Genomic DNA, 8,704 nt, shown 5'->3' on the forward strand with positions numbered 1-8,704 from the left:
AATTCAGGTTCACTCAACACTTCCATGAAAAAAAAACAATGAAAAAAGTAACAGAAAATTCAATTTCAATTTTTCAATTCAATTCACTTTATTGATAATCATAAAAATAGAAATATATACAGTGTAAAGTGTGTCGGGGAGTTCACAAAGAAAGCCAAAGGCTTGAGACAACTGATCACCTTTGTAGAGTTGGATACATAAGAATATACAAATGCAGAAAAGAGTGAGTTTAGGGTGAAATTGGAGTGAGTTTTGAGTGAAAATGTTCATTTACACTATTTTTCGAGTGATCTCAGGGATCACTAAGATTTTGGAGTGATCCCTGAGATCACTCCAAAATTAGTGAAAATAAACATTTTCACTCAAAATTCACTCCAATTTCACTCTAAACTCACTTTTCTATTATTCACTCCTTCAAGGGTGAACATTTTCACTCGATTTTTTTAGAGTGATAGAAACATTAAAGAATGAAAGATTTCATAACTGTATATAAGTCTCGTCTTGTTTTATATGAAACTGCCACTAATCCATTTTACGGCTTTCTTTGAAGTTGACTTAAGATGGCGGAGTCGAATTTTCCTTGTAATACAGACGTTTATGAGCAGACATTGTGTGTAAATAAATCAGTAGAGAACCTGGATGGTGCAGTTTGTCCTTGGAGTGAAGTGCTGTGAAATATCAGGTTGGTTTTGTTGGAAAATGCAGTTGAAATCATACTGCAGTTTCAACTCTGTTCTGGACTTCGTATCACAAATTTGAAGCCATTCATTATCTGGTACTGCACTCTGCATAGTGATGAAGTTTTTTTTTTGTGTGTGTGTGTGTGAGATATGGAATTTGCCAAGTTATTTCGGTAATTCCGAAGGTCCGAATCCTACAAAGATTTGATCCGAGGTTCGATATCTGTATACGTTCGCATTCCGTTAATCCAAAGATTCGATTATCTGCAGAAATGACAAGATTCTATCAAAGGAAGAAAAAACTCGAATCCATTTGAAAACAATTCTATCGCTGAAAGGGCTTTCCGTCCACATGAGCTTGAAGGAACGGACAAAATAATGAACGAATCTTATTTCATTGTGACAGAAACAAACACTAGGTATAACGAAACATTGTGATTATTACATTATTAATAATCAAAAATATTGGGATATATACTGAAGCCCATTTCATCCGATTTACGAGTCCCGACTTTGCGAAATTTGTGTCTTTGGAATAACGAACTTCCGGAATGAAAACAAGCATCACCCTGATTTTGATATATATTATCCCCTCACAAAATCGTTGGAGCTTTATGTCGATGTCATGGTATTATTTGCAAGAACGATAAATCAAGATCGGTTTAGGGTTTTCCATCAATAACGGATGGAACACATTGAAGCATAACACGTATTGCGTGCTCCCTCGACTTTTTTTTTTTTAATTCTGTCTTCTCTGACTAAACCTTTCCGTCGTGACAGTTTCATGTCATAATCCTCAGCCACTTTAGTCAATTTTTCTGTTCTAATTTTTTTTTTAAATTGTAATAACGGGGGGTTGAATTAATTGATAAGTCGATCAGTATAGTGTTTCAGATAAATCAGAACTTCTGCACGCATTTTAAGGGCTAGGCGTTTAGGAAGACTTTTTGAAAATCGGCCCAAACACTGATCTTATAGGGAGGTGGAAAGGAGGTATTTTTCTACCACTCTGTCAGTTGCTGAAAATTATGATGTATATACCCAAGATTCTTATTACGGTTGAAATAGCGAGAATTGTATTTCGTTTCATCAGTCGGATGGAATGATATTTACGTAACAAACAAGGCCTACTTGATTATTTTGAATGATTACGAATTAAACACACGAATGAGAGCTATGGATATACAATAGACCTATACTCATGGATGTTTATCGTTCGTTAATTCTTGTACATGTACCTGTTTCTGTCAATAGCGTCACAACAATATTGTGTTTTAAACATGCTTTTGATCTCATCTTGTCCGCCGACAGCCAGCCTGGATTAAAACAAGACGGTGCTTGGAGAAATCTTAAAACTACATGCGCAGAAGATAATACTCTTGAATCCAGAAGAATGTAGTTGTTATGCATAATGGGAAGTCGTTGCTCAAGCAATTTCGTTAGCGAAATGCACGTTCTTTACATGAGAAAGCAAATATTTTGGCAGGTTGATTGTGATTTGAAATGTATTTTTCATACATTTTTCGCACAATCCAAAATAATCAGAGATTATAGTTCAATCATTGATGCCTTTAGAATTGTAATCTCTGATTATTTTGGATTGTGCGAAAATGGATGAAAAAAATACATTACATCAAATCACAATCAACCTGCCAAAATATTTGCTTTCTCTTGTAAAGTACGTGCATTTCGCTAATGAAATTGCTTGAGCAACGATTTCCAATATGCATAGCAACTACACATACATTCTTCTTGATTCAGGAGTATATCTTCTGCGCATGTAGTTTTTAGATTTCCCAAAGCACCGTCTTGTTTTTATCCAGGCTGGCTGTCCGCGGATTTGATGAGAACAGAAGAAGCGCAACCAGAACAATTTGATTAATAAAGAATCAAGGTTCGCTTGTTTGTTTCGAGAGAGAATTTTTGTATTTTTTTACATTGCATAATGAGTAATAGGTGGCCTTCTGCGTTTGACAAGTGAAGATGTTGCATCAGCCACGCTCGTTATTTTGCGATCCTTCCAGCCATTGATGCAGGAACTTTGCGCTCTCCGCTGACCTCCCATTAGCTAGCGATGTTGGGTCCGCCATGGACCGTTCGTGGTCATTTACTATCGCCATAAGATAAGTCAGCGATGTTAGTCTAAAAAGTAGACACTGTTGCCATACTGACCAGTTGAATTCCTGCAGCTGAATGCTTAATAAACCATGAAACTATAGTGTTGGAAATCCATAGTTAAACGTTCAAGATTATGATACGTGTTTTTTATTAAAAAAAACAGATACACGCTTGTTACATGATTCTGCTGATTCTGAGGGTGAATCAGTACAATGTGTCGGACAAAATACGAGTGAGTAGGCCTATATACGAACACGAATCAAAACTGTGTTGACGATTTTGAGCTGAACTATCATCTTTATTTTCTTTTTTGTTCTAGTCCCTTGACCATCAAAGCGATTGATACTGTGTGATTATTGTTGGAAGAGCAGCGACAATAATCGCTCCTAGGATTTATAGGGTTAGGGTTGTGATAGGGTTTTAGGTTTAGTTTAAGGTAAGGAATATGATCGGGCCTATAGGGTTAAGGTTATATATTCGTGGGTAGAATTTATATTTGGCTTAGCGTGCAGATATTCCATGGGAGCAATTGTCGTAGGAGCAATTGTCATGAAACCCAATGAGGGCTATAGGCTCTACCTTCTTGGTTAAATCACTGCATACATACACACTCACATAATCCTTATGTCTGTATATACTATAGAACTTGCATGATTGACGCTTTCATCAGAAGAAAAGTGTCCAATGTTTGCAAGTAGCATCATGATAATCGATATACGGGTATACCTGCTTTTGACTTATCGATTGGATTATATTCTTTGACCGACTTTCTTATATTGATTTAGGTGCCTACTTACATTCAAGCGTCTATGACTCAAAAAGTAGTCACTGAGAAATTTGTTTCTCAAAGACCGACGTGTATACATCAAGAATGAGTCTCCTGAACTGAAAGTTGTTTCGTTTTGTGTAAACTATGAATGGCGGGGTTTATCTTACTTTATCAAATGGGCTTTAGAATCTCTGCGATCTGATCGGTCAATTTTCATGCATTGTTTTTTACTGATCCACACTGAGCCATGCGTCCGGTAAAATCCGAACGCATGGCTCAAGTCTTGTACAGTGTTGTAGGTGTACCGGACGCATGATGGGGAAAATGGTTGTATTTCATGAATTTATGGGCCCATTTTATAGCACAAATGATGCACAGGCCTCTTTCGTGGATCAGTGAGAATAGGATGCTCTCGTTTAACTTTGGAACAGTCTAAAACCCACTCGCTGTACTCGTTGGTTTAAACAGTTCCAAAGTTAAACTCGCGCATCGAATTCTCACCGATCCACTCTGTCCTGTACGTGCATCAGTTTTTATGATAAACGAGCTCATAATACAGTAATTAGTCATAATGGTGCTCATAAGACGCATTGTGAATGCGTCGTTGCACCCCTTTTCAGGGCACTCGTTTGTAATTGTAGTGTGTAATTCACCCACTCGTACAATGTTTCTGTCAAACATGCGACTCGACAATTGGATTGGGGGAATAAAATCTCTTTTCTTGTTCAGTAGAGCCTATATAGCTTGAAATGCAAGTCCAAAAGGTCAGGATATAGAAACGAGCCACAACCTATGACAACTATATATAGCCACTGTAGATTATGTTAAAATCAGGGTAATTAGCCTCCGAGGGCAATTAACCCCCCCCCCCCCCCCCGGCTAAAAAGGTCAGGGTAAAGATTAGGTTTAGGGTAAGGTTAGAGTTTGGGTTAGGTTTAGGTTCAGGATTTAGGATTAGGATTAGGGCCAGGAAAAGGGTACGTCTGGGGTAATTGTCTCGGGGGGGGGGGGGTAATTCTTGCCCTATATAGATCCGATAAAAGCACTCAAGATGTGACAGGTACGAGTGTTTGGATATTGGTAAGATGACTTTTGAGATGGTGAAAGGGCATAATAAATTATTATACGTTAACCTATTGTTACAAGATGTTGTATTTTCCAGCTTCCAAATGTAAAATATGTATTCACTCACGAGAGTGTGTTTCGTGTTTGTGTGCGTTGCTGGAAGATGCCTGGAGATGCACAAGTATAAGATTTCGGAAAAATAGCCCCCCCCCCCAAAAAAAAAAAAAAAAAAAAAAAAGATAGAGAGAGAGAACATCAACAACAGCAGCAGCAAAAACCCACGTGAGTGAGGCTGTTGTTGCAAAGACGCACGCATCCATGAATGTTTGAATAGAAACCGATTCGTTTGTTGAGTATAGTTATGTGAAAGAAGTCAACACAACATCAGTCTCAGTTCGTGGTTTGATTTGGCCGTTTTTCCTAACTGGTTTCACCTTCTACATCCTTTGATGACAACGTCTGTTCACTTGTTATTTAGATACGGAACCCTGCGTGTACATAGCGTACTACATCGTGTAACAGGTACGTGGTAGTCGACAGATCAATTGCTGAGTGAGTGTCGAACTAGGTCACGATTTACATAACATTGATATGATATGATCAGGTCAAACATGCACATACTGTACTTAAACTACGTACACCACGGCCAAGGCGAATCGTACGCGTAAACAACTACACATTGTATCACTATCCTGTTCCACTCTGCCGTTCTCCTCACGATTTGACAATTTTCTCAGATCGGGGCGAAGGATTGAGTAAATGAGCCGATCTTGACACAGTACGATTTTAGAACGCTCTATAAGAACGCTATATTTACGACTAACACGAGCTTTACTACGCTCTTACATGACTGCAGAATGAGACATTAAAATCTCTGCCGCTGTAGTTGCGTTTTATAACGATGTATCTACGCTGTCAGTGCTATGTTGCCGATGTTATCCAATCTATTATGCACGCTGTACTTGCGAACTGAACGATCTAGATTCTATACGATCTCATCATGCTGTTCGCCCGTCCAGAGAGCTGAAAATGTGCCCCGATGTACCCCGATTCGACTGCCGATTCTCAGTCAACTTACATGAAGAATCAAAGAGATATATACCGTGGACCTCGGAGAGGCTCCTGAACTCACGGTTCTTCTGTGCACAGCAATTCATTATCAATCAAAGACTTGCTGATCTTTCCAAGGCTTTTTCTTGATGTCCTTGCTTTTATAGTCCGTCTTCTTCCTGGCATAGATGATTTCATATTCTTCAAAAAGTCTTGTTCTTCCTCCTCTGTTAACATCACGTGCAGTCTCTCTTTCTTCGCCTTGTGTCTGTGGGTAGCTGCTTTCTTCTCTTCTTTGTCTTCGTCTCCTCTTGGAATATTTGCTCTCCTTCTTCATAACTGCCTCGACAGGTGCAGTGACAACGCCCTCATCCGCCTCAACAGTTTTGCCTCTCGGTCTCGTTTCTGGCAGACATTTTGACTGCGAATTTTCCAGCGTATCGGCTGCGTCCCTTTTACTTTAGAGCGGCGAGAGCGGAAGACGTGCGTAATTGAGTCTGGAAAAGCGTAGGAACAGCGTAGCGAAAGCGGAAACAGCGTAACTAAAGCGGGAATGAAAAGTACTGAGAGCGTCGTAGGAACAGGCCTTGATTCCATACGACAGTAGAGAACGTAGTTAGAGCGGCGTTGAAGGTGGAAGGTCGTGCTTTCATCAGGGAAGAGCGGAGCAGCAGCGGGACCACGTCGGTGTCTACCCCGTAGTTTAATTCCCGTTCTTGTGCCGATGTTAATACTATAGTTACTACGCTCAGAAAGGTCTCGTTACGCTCATCCCGCAGTGTAGCATACACTTTCACTACGCTCTACCCGCTTGCCTTACGATTCAAAATTGGTCAATTACTTGGTCGGGGATAACGGGAAGAAATTTTGAACGGGTTAAAACTTTCTTCCCGATCTGAAAAAAAAATGCCCACTCCAACACCGTCCTCCAAACGTCGCTGTTACCAAGGAGGTTCGAGAAATGGAGTCACAACAGTCTATTTGCTTTAATCCCATGCTCGAAGCCGTCACTCAAAAATATTTGAAGTATGTGTCAAACTGGATCTGCCGCTCAGATGCGAAGACAATTGACTCGTGTCTCATTGCATAATCACCAACCACTTTCCAAGGAAGATATGTCTTTGTGATGGTAATTACTTTTCGCTATATCATCCCTTCTTACAAACGATGGGCGGTAGACAATGGTAAAGGCACGGGGTGCGCGAATAGAAATTGCTCAAATATTGCTGAAATAGATATCAAAATTACTCGACTGTACGGGTCTGTACGCTAATCTGACATATTAATTTATAAAGAACTATACTTGAAGATGATACCATATTAGTTTCATTTGGCGGAAATAAGGAGAAAAGTGATAAAACCGGCTTTCCATGAGGTTAAAATTTCAGACACTTCCACAAAATACAGCTCAGATTTACACTTTTGCACATATTTTCGAACGGAATTGACTTTTGTTTCATATGCTTTATCATTAGGTGAAATTTCATTGCATTTGATATATAAACGAGCAGCATATACCCGATATTATGTTAGCGTTAAAAATGAATCTTCAGATTGCTCAGAAAAATGGCGGCTTCAAGCATCGAACATCAAAGGCACAAATGCGCCTGTGGAAATCTTTTGTCCATCCATAGAAAACTGACAGCTGATTGAATAATTATAGTCAGTTATAGCTCCATCTCTCGAACCTCCTTGCTGTTACGATGCTTCCGATCCCTGTACGCTTTTGCCCGCTCTCTCCCGATCTGCTAGATCGGGAAAGATTGGAGTCCAGATCATGATAGTGGAACGGGGGCTTTAACCTGTATAAAAGAGAGTGCGCAATACGGACATGCGATATACTTTGATTGACAGTAAGGGAGCTTTATTTACATCGTCGATCTTCGTAATGAAGACAGCGGTAACGCTAACGTCGCCCTCTTTAATCCTGTTCAGCGGTAGCGCTAACGTCGCCCTCTTTAATCCTGTTTTTATTTTCCATTTGTAGACTGAACAAAAAACTCAGCTTTATAGTGCTTTAAAATAGTTTTGAAATGTGAGTTAGGAATAGAAACAACCAATGTAAAAATTTGGATCAGTATAGTCAATGTTAAGTATTGTTAAATATGCAAAATATGAACAATAGTTGTAATAAACATAAAATCACTGCTCCCAGTGGCAAAAGCTAGCCTAACGTGATCGCTTTCAAACAACTAAAGTGGTGGACGGAAGAGGAAGGCAAAGCCTTTCACCCCCTCCCTCCCCCCCCCCCAATACTCAGGTGGTCATCTGCACAGCATGCAAGTTCCCTGTTATTCGGTATGATAAATGGGGGTAGGGGCTCAGTTCGGGAGTGAAATAGGCGGTCTTTTAGAATTTTCCCCGGAATATTTTAATTAGGACTGGTTTTCAAGTCTTTCTTCAACAACCGTGAAATAGGGTCCCGAATAGGGTTAGTTCGGAATTTCTGAAATATTCCGGAATACAAAGTGTAGGTGTATAGTGCGGCTTCCTGGTGTTTGATCCGATTCTCCCAAAATGTGCTTACTGTGAGCATGCCAGGCTAGCCTTCTTTTCTCAGGGAGGTACATCTTCTCTGGTATATTCAGCATGAGAAAGTCTTTAAAGATATCCCTATCCATAGGCCTAAGTGCTAAAATTGTGGACTCTCTTCACCTCGAAACTCTTCCTTTTAGAAAAGACGTATGCACTCACACATTTTTTTTAAAACTAAAAGGCAGAATGGTAAAGAGAGAAAGAGACGGGAAGACACAGGACCGGAATGTGAGGGTACATGTCGCTGTCATGGCACCTATACAGTAAGCGGTATAAGAGAAAGAAGGATGAAAAAGGTGTTTTGCCAGGCAATATCACGCCTGCATGATGAAGGTAATGGAAGGTTCGTTCAAAAAAAAAATAAAATGAGAGAAGCCACTTCTACCTTGGTGGAAAATGCACAAAACATGAGCAAGTGGAGATATTTTCGCCTGAGACATAACTCGAAAGCCTGTTTTGCCCCACAACGAGAAGCCGTATAGGTGAA

Source organism: Diadema antillarum, unplaced genomic scaffold, assembly GCF_040938485.1.
Source record: "Diadema antillarum isolate AM-2024a unplaced genomic scaffold, OU_Dant_1.0 seq00000178_RagTag, whole genome shotgun sequence".
In the NCBI taxonomy this organism is placed as follows: domain Eukaryota; kingdom Metazoa; phylum Echinodermata; class Echinoidea; order Diadematoida; family Diadematidae; genus Diadema; species Diadema antillarum.